The sequence below is a fragment of the Lithobates pipiens genome, unplaced genomic scaffold, assembly GCF_037356315.1.
Source record: "Lithobates pipiens isolate NorthernLeopardFrog02 unplaced genomic scaffold, aLitPip1_a1.2 Scaffold_3, whole genome shotgun sequence".
NCBI lineage: Eukaryota > Metazoa > Chordata > Amphibia > Anura > Ranidae > Lithobates > Lithobates pipiens.
In genome coordinates this window covers 143,819,489-143,834,627 of record NW_027507790.1, presented here as the reverse complement: position 1 = coordinate 143,834,627, position 15,139 = coordinate 143,819,489, and the positions used below count along the sequence as shown (strand labels likewise).

General features: G+C 47.3%; 1 protein-coding gene across 2 annotated transcripts in view; it reads right to left on the bottom strand.

Moving 5' to 3' along the window:
• Positions 1–15,139, bottom strand: part of CHD1 (chromodomain helicase DNA binding protein 1) — a 162,130-nt gene that overhangs the window by 18,638 nt on the left and 128,353 nt on the right. The window lies entirely within an intron of this gene.

Genomic DNA, 15,139 nt, shown 5'->3' with positions numbered 1-15,139 from the left:
ATATATATATATATATATATATATATATATATATATATATATAAAATACACGTATACATTACATAATATATATATACACACACATACACCTTTTCCATGTGTCTCTTGGCAGGTCAAGCCGGGGACCCCTTCAGTCAAGTCCTAGGTGGTCTTTGATTTTGCAAAGAACAGCGCTCACGTCAGCGCTGCTCTCTGCTTTACTGTATGCTAGCAGAGCGCTGTTTCTTTGGAGCTCTGACTCACAGAATGTTCTTGGAGATATCAAATGCCAGAAAAATTATTGCAGGGGAGAGTGCCAGAAAGGAGGCAAGTCTTTTAGCCAAAGCTCTCCTTTTAAGCAATATTACCCAAGAAGCTTCTGGTTTAAATAAGGAGGCGAGAAAATAGCTCAGCAGGTAGTGGAAAACTTACACTGCTAGATACGAACACCGAATGAAATCAAATGAGGTTCACACTAACCATACATGCCTACTACATATTTCTTTCCAGTCGCTGAAAAATAGGATTTTTGTACTCAGCGTAAAATCCTTTTCTCTGCAATTCACTGACCGACACCACCTCTCTGTAACAAAATTGGTTGTTAGCCCTATCACTGGAGAATACTAGGCAAAGTTTTAATACAACACTTCAGAGCTTTTAGTTCCGCCCAGGGGGCGGTCCCTAGGCTACAATCCACACAGACTGCCCTAGCAGCCTCAGTACGTCAACAAGCAGAATAACGTAAAGAGAAAAAAAAAAAGGAGGGGTGGGTGCTGTGTTGATCGGTGAATTACAGAGATAAGGATTTTACGGTGAGTTATATTCACCGACCGACACAGCTCCTCTCTAACAAAATGGGACGTCCCCAAGCAGTGCCAAACAAGGGGTGGGAAAAACAGCATAAAAACTTCATCCATGGCAGGTGGGAACTAGTGAAACTAAACCCACAAAAAAACAGCAGTGTTGTCTCTTGTCCTGGACACGGATCTTGGCACCTTCTGATTGAGATAGAGGCCAGTAGATCTACATCTGGTGTTCCCCACTTCAGGCATAGCAGCTTGAATGTCTCCGGATGCAATGCCCATTCTCCTGGGTCCAGCATCTGTCGACTTAGACAGTCCGCCTGCCAGTCCCCCCCCCCCCCCCCCCCCCGGGATGTAAATGGCCGACAAGGCTGGTACATGTCGCTCTGCCCATCGAAGTATGTGAGTGTCCTCCTGAGCAGCAGCTAAGCTTCTTGTTCCCCCTGGCCGATTTGCGTACACCACAGCCGTGGCGTTGTCCAACTGTATCCTGATCGGATGCCCTTGAAGACTCACCAACCATGTGTGGAGACACAGCCTGATCGCTCTCAATTCGAGCAGATTGATCGGCAACTCTGATTCTTTCGTCGACCAGAGGCCCTGAGCCGAATGAACCCCCATCACTCCACCTCAGCCGGATAGACTGGCGTCTATAGTGATCACCGTCCAGTTCAGGAGGAAGAAACGATTTTCTGGACTGAATCACCGGGGACCTCAACCACCAGATCAGAGAGTCCCTGACTGGCTGGCTCACCTGGATCTGTCGATCTAAGGACAACTGATATTTGTCCCATTTTAACAAAATCTCCTTCTGCAGCACTCTGGTGTAGAACTGGGCATAGGGTACCGCCTCGAAGGAGGCTACCATGATTTCAAGTACTCGCATGCAAAACCGGAGCGATGACCACTTGCTGTTCATCAGTAGTTTGACCGCGGATCTGAGAGTCTGCAATTTGTCTGAGGGGAGAAAAACTCTCGCTTCCATGGAGTCCAACAGCAAACCAGACGCTGGGTCGGTACAATCACCGACTTCTTTAGGTTCAACAGCCACCCAAATTCTTGCAGTGGTGATCGCCACATCCTCCTCCTAATTCTGAGGCGGAAGAAGCTCTCAGGAGATAGTCTAAGTAGCCCATGATTTCGATCCCACGTTGTCTCAGCAACGCCAATACTGGAGCCAGAACTTTGGTAAAGACTGGGGGGCTGATGCCAGACCAAAAGGAAGAGCCACAAATTGGTAATGGGCTTCCCCGACTGCAAAACGCAGAAATTTTTGATGCCGTAGGCATATGGGTATGTGCAGGTACGCATCCTGGATGTCTAAGGACGCCAGGGAGTCCCCTTGATGGAGCGCAGTAACTACTGAGCGAACTGATTCCATTCTGAACCTCTGCACTTTTACAAAGCGATGGAGGGCTTTCAAGTCCAAGATTGGACGTACCCCTTCCTTCTTGGGAACCACAGATTTGAGTAGAATCCCTGGAAGCGTTAGATTCCGGAACTGGTACAATCACCCCGCGATTCACCAAATCCCTTACCGCTCCCAACAAGGCCTCCTGGCGAACCGGGGATACAGGTATGCTGGAAGCTCCGGGCGGACGAAAAAGCTGCTTGTGAGCGGAAAAAGAGGGCCCTTGCCTACGGCGTGGCTCCTTAGCTTTCCTGGCCTGTAGGAGTATTGTACTCTTACCACCAGTAGTATTTTTAATAAGGTCATCCAACAAGGCTCCAAAGAGCCGGTCGCCAAGGAAAGGAAGGTCCGTCAGGGCTTTTTTGGATGCCTGGTCAGCAGACCAGCATTTTAGCCAAATCAGGCGCCTCAGCACCACAGCTGACACTGAAGCCCTGGATAACAGAGTGAGAGTATCCAGGGCCGCGTCACAGATGTACTTTAGGCCTTGCAGTAGTTGGTCTGCTAGTTCCACGCAGACAGGGGAAGCCTGTTCTCCCAATTCATGGTGCAAAAGTTTTGCCCACTCTGTGTCTGCGACACCAGTGCGGATGCCAGTACAGGTCGCATGGCTGACCCCACAACCGTAAACCAGGAACAAGCCACCGCCTCAGCCTTCCTGTCTGTGGGATCCTTGAATGCAGGAGTCCCTTCAACCGGGATCGTGGTTACTTTATTTAACCTGGATACTGGGGGGTCCATGCCTGGAGGAGCCGACCATTTCTTGAGAAGGCTTTCCTCAAAGGGGTAACGCACCGCCATGTATTTGGGGACCGAAAATGTCCGTTGTGGGCGACCCCATTCCTTGTAAATGAACTTGTCAAAATAAGTCAGATACGGGAATACCTTAGGTGAACGTGCTGGCTTGCGGGACCCAAAAGGGACTGGTACATCAGCAGATTCTCCAACACTCGCTTTGTCGCACCCGGCCTGGTCGGGGACTCATCCTCACTGTCCGAACGGTCCTGGTCAGCGTCATCTGACAAGACAGAGCAGGGGTCAGGACCAGAGTCTGCGTCAGAGCTCTCCCAAGAGGACGGTGGGGGGGGGGAGCAGGGGCCGCTTTTTAGCACCTTTCTTCCCACGCACCGCCTCTATCTTGGCAACGGACAAATTGAGGACCGCCGTCAGGGTGTCCATAGGGACCGCGCAGTCCGCTGGTGACCGACTGCAATTGCCTGGATTTCGGGGGAAGAAACACCAGTTTTTGAAGCCATGCTGACCCTACCCTGTCTGCCAACCGAAGGGGCCTTAGGACAGTGACAGTCCCGCCCTCACCACCCTGAGGAGCTCTGCGCTGTTTTACAGCAGTGCCTGTAGATCCCTAGCGCTCCCAGATGCAGAGGGACCAAAGCTGTGTCGGTGGCAGCCAGTCAGCATGATCGGTGAACGATCGTGCTGATCGATCTGAAACACGTGTCCAGATTACACAGAAGGCCTCCCAGTGCTCTGTGATAACAAAACAGGAAGCTGGGGGCACAGGAGCTGCTGCTAGAGCACAAAAAACGTGGTCTGGCTTCAAGAAAATGGCCACCAGTGTTCTAAATAAGGATCACCGGGAAAATGGCCGCCTGAAGCCCAGAAGCATGCTGTCCCTTGCTCACACTGAAAATGGCCACCAGGCAGCGCCATGAGAGGCAGAATGAAAACATGTGGCAGACACAGCGCTGCACCAACACAGGGGCAAACCTCACAGGCACCCTCCGGGAGTAAAGCACACAATACCCGAGCACCCCAGCACAGCCAGAAACCAGGTGAGAGCCCAGGGCACACACACACCGCTCAGTACATGTCCACTACCGCGCCCCCCCCCCCCCCCCGTGAGGAGGGGCAGGGGGGAGTTAGAGACAGGGAAGAGAAGAGAGGGGGGGGAGGGGGCGCCCCGAATCGACCTCCCAAGGAATGCCCAGCTGCCCAACCCTGCCGAGACAGGGAGAGCTGTACTTACCAGTCCTGAAGTGCTGGGAGACATTCCATTGTAGCCAACTCCTGGTCAGTACAGTGAAGTCTACTGGCCCAGCATACTGTGACGCAGACATCAGTAGCCCGGTCATATGTATGCCCCGGAACATAAAAGCTCACCCACCACCTCCGGAGCTGAGGTATGTCATGGCCTGCCAAGCCGTAGCTGCGACCTGCACACGCTCGATGGCCGGACTGGGGAGACTACAAGGATAAGAGAACCAGCCTGTCACCCAGCCGGCTGTTGATAGAAGATCACAGGATCATTCATCTTGTGCAAAAAGCCAAGCTTCTGCATAAAAAAACAAAACACAGACCTATGGGCCCACTAGGCAAAATAAAACTGAGGCTGCTAGGGCAATCTGTGGGGATTGTAACCTAGGGACCGCCCCCTGGGCGGAAATAAAGTTCTGAAGTGTATTACAACTTTGCCTAGTAATCTCCAGTGATAGGGCTAACGACGCATTTTGTTACAGAGGAGCTGTGTCGGTCGGTGAGTATAAGAGAAATCAAAATTTTACTAATCTTGACACAGATCCTAGATTTATAGTAAGGGTCAAAATGCCAACATTTTGTCATGCTTTTTGATTTAATCCAAACATGAATGTCGGCATTAAAGTGATCTTAAAGAGGAAGTAAACCGTAATGGGTTTACTTCCTCTTTGTCTCCCTACAAAGTTAAAGCATAATGCGCTACTATGCATAGCATAGTATCCCATAATGTGTCACTTACCTGACACAGGAGCCAGCGATGTCACCACTGTCCCCTGTAGCACGGAGCGTCCATCTTCTTCCAGGTATCACTGCTCCGGCCACTCACAGCACTGGAGGAGCAATGACATCACTCCTGCGCACGGGAGCCGCCACTAATGACATATCGCAGGACATATACTCAGTGCACCTGAGCACCGTAGACAACGGTGCCTGTCTTTTGGTAAATATCTCCTAAATCGTGAAGGTTTGGGAGATATTTCTTGGACATACAGGTAAGCCTTAATCTAGGCTTACCTGTAGGTCAAAGTGGTTTGTAAGGGTTTACAACCACTTTAAACCCTCAGTTTTTTAAGCACTTTCTTGCAGCTGATGCAATCACTTGCGGAGTATGCGGTTTCTCTATATTTTAATCCTGGTCTATGCTTTTGCTTAAAGTGGTTGCAAACGAGACTGAAGTTTTTTTTACCTTTATGCATTCTATGCATGAAGGTAAAAAACCCTCAGTGTGCAGCGCCCCCCCTCATACTTGCCTATGCCTGATCTCGATCCGGCGATGTGCATGAGAGGAGACCCGAGGTACTCCTGGGTCTCTCCCTCCCGATTGGCTGAGATGCAGCAGCAGGAGTAAACATTTACTAGAGAAGAGCATTTCCCTATAGCCAGGGTGGGCAACCCGTCGATAGCGCTGGCTACCTGTTGACTGTTTGTAGGTGACAGGTAGATCGCTATTGCTAGCTGCTTGTCCTCTTTCCGCTCTCAGCCTCCTCCACCACAGCCTCCCCCACAGTCATCAGTGAACAGCAGAGAGAGAGGCAGCACAGTTCAGGACAGAGGAGGAGCTGGCAAAGGTAACTTTTCAAGTTGACCCCCTGGTGATTAGGACCTAGCAACCAAGCACCAGCTCGTTAATATGAAAAGTCACTCAATGTATAAACATTTTATACAAGATACAACCAAGACTCAAATTAAGTGCTTAAAACAGAACTATAGGCAAAACTTATTTTCCATTTTGGATAGAGTAAAGGAGGGATATAACTCGCCAGGTTCTTTTTCATCATCCAGGTGCCATTTTGGAGATTTCCCTTCATTTACTGCCCATAGTCAAAACAGGAAGGGAGAGGAAATCCCTGCAAATTAAGGGAATTCCTTGGGGACCCCCAGGTTATCAGAACTAGTGTCCCCATCAGAAGATTTCCCCTCCATTAAATTTCTGAGGACAACCCAAAATTTGGGGTTTTCTTTTACTTTCATTGATGACAGCAAAGGGCACAAATAGAAAGGGTGAATCTCCCTAATAGAAGCACACAGCAATAAGGCAGATCACGGATCGTTGGCACCAATGAAAGTCAGAGGCAGATGGAGAGTCCTAAAGAAGGATTTAACCACTTAAGCCCCGGACCAATTGTCAGCCTAAGGACCAGAGATCTTTTTACAATTTCGCACTGCACTGCTTTAACTGGCAATTGCGCGGTCATGCAATGTTGTACCCAAACGAAATTTGTTTCCTTTTCTTCCCACAAATAGAGCTTTCTTTTGATGGTATTTGATTGCCTCTGAGATTTTTATTTTTTACGATATAAAAGGAAAAAGACTGAAAATTAAAAAAAAAAAAAAAAAAAGTTTTTTTCTACTTTTTGTTATAAGAAAAATCGAATAAACTAAATTTTAGTCATACATTTAGGCCAAAATGCATTCAGCGCCATGTCTTTAGTAAAAAAAAAAGTCACTAAGCATATATTTATTGGTTTGCGCAAAAGTTATAGCGTCTACAAACTAGAGTACATTTTCTGAAATTTACACAGGTTTTAATTTATGACTTGAGGTGCTAAAATGGCAGGGCAGTACAAACCCCCCCCCCACCAAATGACCCCATTTTGGAAAGTAGACACCCCAAGGAAATTGCTGAGGGGCATGTTGAGCCCATTGAATATTTTTTTTTGTCCCAAGTGATTGAATGACACAAAAAAAAAAAAAAAGTTTACAAAAAGTCACTAAATGATATATTGCTCACACATGCCATAGTTCTATGTGGAATTGCACCCCAAAATATATTCTGCTGCTTTTCCTGAGTACGGGGATACCACATATGTGGGACTTTTTGGGAGCCTAGCCGCGTACGGCACCCCGAAAACCAATCACTGCCTTCAGGATTTCTAAGGGTGCAAATTTTTGATTTTACTCCTCACTACCTATCAGTTTTGAAGGCCATAAAATGCCAAAATAGCACAAAGTAGACACCCCAAGCTATTTACTGAGAGGCATGTTGAGTCCATAGAATGTTTTATATTTTGCCACAAGTTGCGGGAATATTACAAACTTTTTTTTTTTTTTTTTGCACAAAGTTGTCACTAAATTATATATTGCTCACACATGCTATGGGCATATGTGAACTTACACACCAAAATGAATTCTGCTGCTTCTCCTGAGTACGGGGATACCACATGTGGGGGACTTTTTGGGAGCCTAGCCGTGTACGGAATCCCGAAAACCAAGCACCGCCTTCAGGATTTAAATATAAAACTCTACCAAAAAAACCTGTTAGCGATCGCAGGGATCAGGCCTGACTCTGCAGTTATGCGTTTAGTGTTTTGTAAGCGACAGTGATCGATCGATATTGCACTTGGGTGGGCGGAGGAGCCAAACGCAGGTGCTAGCAGGTATCTGGGCTGATTCCGCTAACAATGCATTTTTTTGGGACCTTAAACTGCTGGGGACGCTAGTATAGATCAGATCAGATATTGATCAGTTCAGATACTATACCACTACGGGAGGTGTATGCTTTGCGTGTGGGTGTTAGCGGTACTGGCACTAACCTAGAGCTGCCTGGGGCAACGCAGACCCTATCTGACCCTAAAACCTAATTGATATCACCCGCCGGGTGATCAGGGGGTTAAACCTTTATTGGGTAATAAATGGTGGGTGCCCTGATGCTATAAAAAGCAAACTAACCAGAGTCAACCGTAACACTTATACAGTGATCACTGGTGAAAGGGTTAACTAGGGGCAATTAGGGGGTTAAAACCTTTATTAGGTAGTATATGGGGGTCCCTGATGCAATATAAAAACCTGACAGGGAACCTAAATAACCAACTGGCTAACCAGCGTCACCAGTGACCCTTATTCGGTGATCGCTGGTGAAAGGGTTAACTAGGGGCAATCAGGGGGTTAAAACCTTTATTGGTTAGTATATGGGGGTACCTAATGCTATAAAAACCTGGCGGTGAACCTAAAAAAATAACTAGCTACCTAGCGGCACCAGTGACACCAATGCAGCGATCAGAAAAACCATTGCTTAGTGAAAGTGAAAGGGTTAAATCTAGGGGCAATCAGGGGGTTAAACCTTTATTGGGGGGGGGGGGGTAGGGGGCTACCCTGGACCTAACACTAACTGCCCTGACACTTTTTACTGTCACAACTGACACTAAATGCAGTGATCAGTAAATAAATGATCACTGCAATCAGTGACACTGGGAGGGGGAGGCGATTTGTGTGCCTATGTGTACCTACGTGTCAGTGCACACTTACTATGTCCTCTCCTCGCAGTCTTTAAACCTTTAAAATCTGAAGGGACTTTGGATTTACAAGTATGGAAAACTTTTCTGGACTCTTAGGGCCCACTAATGTGCAGTGAACGTGGAGAATAGCTTGCACATGGGAGACAGAAGCTAAAGTAGCAAATCAAACTGGCTTGACGGAGATGTTTAATAAAAGTACTGCCCAAATCTACTATGTTTGGTCAGAAGAGTCTGTAGAGGACGACTCCCCACCTTATGTGGCTGCCAGTTTGGCTTTAAGGTGTCCACGCACAAAAGAAAAAGAATTCGATTACATGGAACACACAAGATGAGCTGGGAAATATAGTAGAAAGCAGAGGTTTAACAGCCCCATATCAACCTACAAAGAGGATTTTGGCTTGTATACTAAAAATAGATGATTGGCATAAATCAAAAGGCACATATGCAAAACTAGATCTCTCTGAACTCGAGGCTTTGGCCAGTGAAAGAGTCTGAACTTCCGGAGCAAACCATAATTTCCAAATTGTGGCAGCAAGATGAAGAGAGAAGGAAGATGGAGATGCCACCCCTTTTTCCCCTGGCACAGAGCAATCTGTTGCAGTTTATCCTGTCAGAACCCAATTTGTTTTTGAAGGTAATGCTGTTGACAGCAAGTCTCAAATTAAATGGCATGTACATTTTAGTCCCCAAAAGATGAGCGCCATATTAGAGGGATTGGGAGATCCCAGAAAGAATCCAATTGGGTTTGCAAACTTAGCGCTGCACAGGAAGCATATGATGTTTCTGCTACTGACATTCATCAGCTTCTTATTAAAGCAGTGGATCAGGCATAGGAAAATGGCATGCCAGTATCAATCATGTTAAATAGGGGAGACAATCATCTCGAGGCCAGAGTAAAATAATTTTTACAAGAACTCCCCTATTCTGGAGGAGAAACAGAATTAACCTGTTTAATAGACACTGGTGCAAGCTGAAGTGTTTTAATATAGAAGACTTACCTCCAGGATTATTATCTACAAAATGTTACCTCTTGTGTTGGCCTAAGGGCCGGTTCACACAGCGATGCGAGGCGACACGGCTCGCCTCGCCTCGCTCCCGCAAGTCGCCCCCGTTCAGTACTATGGAACCGTTCTGAGAGGAGCGACTCGAGTCGCTCCGACTCAGAAAAAAGGTTCCTGTACTACTTCTGGGCGACTTCGGGGGCGACTTGCATTGACTTCTATACAGAAGTCCTCTGCAAGTTGCCGCTGAGATCCCCGCAGGTCGCGGCGAGGCAAGTCGGAGACGCCTCGCCGCGCCTCGCTGTGTGAACCGGCCCTAACCGGGACCTCTGCTGATTTGGTTGAGTCCAAGCCAGGAAACTCAAAACTCAGGCTAGGACGGCAAATAGAAATTGTCACTAAAGTGTTAGTTTCAGACACCGTTCCTACCAATCTTTTGGGAGCTGACATTCTGAACCAAATTTTAGCAAAACAGACCACACTACTACAGGAGTCCAAGTGGTCAGTAGTCTGTCAGGAGACGTTTTAAATTCTGCCTGTGGAGTATTTTTAATCCAAGATTCCACTCTGCCATTTCCACCAGAAATGAAAGCGATTCCTGCTGAATTATGGGCCACCAGCAAATATGATGTAGGTCTGCTGGATTGCACCTCAGTCATGATAAAAATGAAACCAGGAGCCCATCTCCCACAGATTAAACAGTACCCCCCTCACACCCACATCACACTTCAGTACATAGACTATTTGCTAATTTGTTATGATAGAAGGGACGTTTGTAGCAGAGAAACAGTAATGTTTAACAGCAACAACAAAGTTAGCAAAGGTAAGGTACAATACTGCCAAGAGAAAGTGATCTGGGTCACTGCATTTCTCATGGAATCTGTTTCCTAACCCCAGATCAAGTTAAAATTCTACAAAAATTTGAAAAGCCAAGAAATGTGTGGCAACTACCTGGGATTAGTGGGATATTGTAGGGACTGCATTCCAAATGCATCACAACTTATGGCTCCTCTATATGAGGCTGCCACTAGAAACCCTTTCAAACTCACATAGCACAATTGCAGATGAAGGAGCTTATTAAAATTTTGTCTGAAGCTCCCGCCATTGGACTTCCTGACTATACTAAGACTTTCTCGTTGTTCTGTCATGAAGTCAATGGATTTGCTGCAGGTGTACTCACCCAGCTACATGGAGACAAACAAACAGAGGCCTGTGATGTATGTATCGGCCTCATTAGACTTTGTCAGCAAAGGCTCCCCCAATTGTATGCGAGCCATAGCAGCCTACATTTTGCTGCTAGACAAAGTAACTGAGCTTGTACTAGAGTCTAATCTGATCCTGCATGTGCCACATGCAGTACAGGAAATCATGAATAAAGTAAATACCAGACATGTGTCTGACAGTAGATTTGACAAGTACCAGTCTGCTTTTTGCTCCATCGAATTTAACAATCAAACGATGTGTTACTTTAAATCTGGCTACTCTTCTTCCTATAATTGATGAGGAAGATGCAACAAATGGTACTGATGTAGAATCAGAGTTATTCTCACGATTGCATGGCTCTGATGGAGGTAGAAAGGGCCTCTGTCACACCAGCAAAAGATGAGCCTTTATCACATTGGGACACACTTATTTGTAGATGGTTACAGATTTTACACCGATGGTCAGCCACACACAGGGTTTGCTGTAACCACTACAGACACCATTTTACATCAGGAAGCATTGATACCCCAGATGTCAGCACAGGGAGCGGAGTTGTGTGCTGTAGTCAAAGCATGTCATCTCCTAGAGAATCAAAGGGGAAAGGTTTACACTGACAGCAGATATGTGTTTGGAATAGCTCACGAATTTGGGCCTATTTGGAAAGCATGTAACTTCCTGACTAGTGCAGGGAAGCCAGTGAGACATGCAAAACTCATAAAGCGGCTATTTGAGGTCTTTCAGAAACCAACAGAAGTTGCCATCTTGAAGGTAAAAGGGCATGCAAGGGGAAATTACATGACAGCCAGCGGAAACAGTTTAGCGGACCAGGCGGCAAAGGATGCTGCCCTTATGGCATTTGGAGTCACACCCACTCTAGGGGTCGCCCAGGTAGCGGGGACAGATTCCCATCAAGAGCAGTGGGATGTAGAAACTCCAATTCTGTTGCAGAACCAGGACCCCAATGGAGAAGGATAAGTGGATCAAATGTAACGCTACCCAAAATCAGCAAGGCCTGTGGAGCGCTGACAACAGGTGGTGTCTACCCAGGAGTTTGTACCCAGTTTTAGCACAACTGGCACATGGCGTCAGTAATCTTGCTAAGGGCATGATGGTGGCACTTACTGACTGCTATTGGATAGCACCTGGATTTAGTGCATTTACAGCCAAGTTTTGTGCTTCATGTCTCACTTGTGCTGTATACAATGCAGGGAGGTCTGTCCATGTTACCCAAAAGCATTCTCCTAAGCCAGATTTCCCTTTCCAAAGAATTAAAATAGACTACAGTCAGATGCCCAGAATAGGCGCCTATGAGTACGCTTTAGTGTGTGTTGATATTCTAAAGTTGGCTCGAGTGCTGGCCGATAGCTAAAGCAAATGCAAACAAAATTTTGAAATAGTTTGTAGATATGGAGTTCCTGAAACTATTGAGCATGACAGAGGAAACCATTTTACTGGGGAACTAATGAAAGAGGTAATGGAAGCCCTTCACATACAGCAAACTTTCCATACAACTTATCCACAAAGTAGTGGTAAAGTTAAAGCGGGAGTCCAGCGGGAGTTCCGCCGTTTTTTTTTTTTTTAAAAGCCAGCAGCTACAAATACTGCAGCTGCTGACTTTTAAAATAATGACACTTACCCGCCCAGCGCACCCGCGATGTCGGCACCCGAAGCCGATCTCTCGATCGTCTCTCGGGTGCTGCCGCCGCCATCTTGGGTATGGGAATCAGGAAGTGGAGCCTTTTGGCTTCATTTCCCGGGTTCCCTACTGCGCATGCGCGAGTCGCGCTGCGCAATAAGGATGGTCCCCGCTGTCTCTGGGATCCGTGTGTTTCCCAGCAGACAGCAGGGGTCTTTCGGAAAGGGGCTTAGATTCTGCGGAAAGGAGCGTACCTTCTGCAGAATCTACGCCGGAAGTGGGTGCAGATACCTGTACTGTACAGGTACCTGCACCCCCCCCCCTCCCCCGTGAAAGGTGCCAATTGTGGCGCCGGAGGGGGGGGGGGGATTCCAATGAGCGGAAGGTCCACTTTAGGGTGGACCTCCACTTTAAGAGACTTAATGGAATTTTGAAAAACAGATGTGCAAAAATTAAAGCAGATACAGGATAAGGATGGGTGGAAGTTTTGCCATTAGCCCTATATTGTGTACAAACTACCCTTAACCACTTGAGATCCGCGCTATAGCCAAATGACGGCTACAGCGTGGATCTCCTTTTCCGGGACGACGTCAATAGACGTCGTCCCGTGCACGAGCGCCCTGCGCGCCCCCTGAGGGGCCCGTGCGGTGCGCTATGTGATCGGCCAGTCTACGAGACTCGCCTGATCACCGATCCGTGCAAGGGGTCGATCCCGACCCCTTATCACGTGATCAGCTGTCAGCCAATGACCGCTGATCATGTGATATAACGGAGCCGGTAATCGGCTATTATTCCTCCTCGCGCTGTCAGCGCGAGGAGAAAAAAAAAAGCCGATCGCCAGCGGCCGTAATCGGGACATCAGTCCCGATCGTGGCCAGCACTGTTAGTGACCACCTGCCCCCTGCCAGTGCGCACCTGCCCCCTGCCAGTGCCACAATAGAAAAAATAAAGGGCCCCCCCGTCAGTGCCCACAGTGCCACCCAGCAGTGCCCACAATCTGCCTCAACATAGGTGCTGCACCCCAGTGCCACATATCCGTGCCCATCAGTGTCATCTACCAGTGCCACCCATCAGTGCCCATCCGTGTCACCCATCCATGCCACCCATCCATGCCACCTTATCTGTGCCCATCAGTGCCTCCTTATCTGTGCCCATCAGTGCCTCCTTATCTGTGCCCATCAGTGCCTCCTTATCTGTGCCCATCAGTGCCCACCAATGCAGCCCATCAGTGCCCAGCAAAGCAGCCCATCAGTGCCCACCAATGCAGCCCATCAGTGCCCACCAATGCAGCCCATCAGTGCCCACCAATGCAGCCCATCAGTGCCCACCAATGCAGCCCATCAGTGCCCACCAATGCAGCCCACCAGTGCAGCCTATCAGTGCCGCCTCATCAGCGCACTTCAATGAAGGAGAAAAATTACCCGTTTGCAAAATTTTATAACAAACTATTAAACATGATTTTTTTTTTGCATCTTTTTTTGTTTGTTTAGCAAAAAATAAAACTCCGAGCTGTAATTAAAGTGGTTGTATACCCAAATTTTTTACTTTTACCTACAGGAAAGCCTATAATAAGGCTTACATGTAGGTAAAAAAAAAATCTCCTAAACCTGTACGGTTTAGGAGATATTCCCCTCGGTATGCGCCGCTGACTGCAGCGCCGCATGCGCACAAGGGGATTCTCAGCCTGAAAATCCGTCAGTGGCCGGCCGGGAATGAAATCTCCCGCGCGCATGCGCGGGAGTGACGATATCGCGGCTCCGGCCACTCACAGCGCCGGAACCGCGATAGCCGGAAGAAACGCCGAGGGAGCATGTCAGCTCCCTCGGCGCGGATCGGGCCAGATGTCGGGGCCTCGTTCTAAGGTAAGTATTTCATAATGAGCTAGTATGCGGTGCATACTAGCTCATTATGCATTTTGCTTTGCAGGTTTAAAAAAAAAAAAAAAAATTGCAGGTTTACTACCGCTTTAAATACCACCAAAAGAAAGCTCTATTTGTGGGAAAAAAATTATAAAAAATGTCATTTGGGTACAGTGTTGTATGCCCGCGCAATTGTCAAAGTGCATCAGCGCTGAAAGCTGAAAATTGGTCTGGGACTGAGGGGGGTTTAAGTGCCCAGTAAGCAAGTGGTTAAACAACCACATGGGCTGCCCCCCCTATGGGATTTTATTTGGAGGGCCACCCAAAACAGGGCTATATTTTCCCCAACAGTTGCAGGCTTCTCACTCTAATCTGTTAGACTATGTTCAGATTTTGCAAAGATCACTGAAGGTGACATGGCATGGTCATGGTTCCCTTCCTGGGCAGGATGGGGAATTGAAGCAATGAAAAGAATAAATTACACCAAAATTGCAGATGAGATTATTAACCTATCACTGATATAGGTTTATTAGGTGAAGAAATTGCTCAGCTTAAAAAAGTAGTATTAGAGCACAGATTAACACTAAATTATCTCACTGCAGTTTAAGGTGGGGTGTGAAAGGTATTTTGCACTGACTGTTGTATATACATTTTTTATATGGCATAGCAACATGGTTACAGAAACTAGGCGCTTACATTTGTGATGTTCCTATTTCTATTTTTATTTACTTCTTCATCTGGCTATGCCTCTGTGCGACTACCTGCTGTACCAACACAAGTGGTCCACTAGCCCTGATGAACCCATTATTGTGAGAAAGCTAGGAGAGAGCTGAACTGGACGCCGCCTCTCTGCACCAATGTAACAGGAGTTACCAGCAATCGGCTGAATGTAACGCTGAGAAAAATGGTGACAAACCAAAGGAGGGAAATGACATGGACATTCACTGTATTGTTCATTTAAGCACAAGAGACTCCATTTTTTTTAACTGTTGAAATGTGTTCTGTAACCTTCACCTA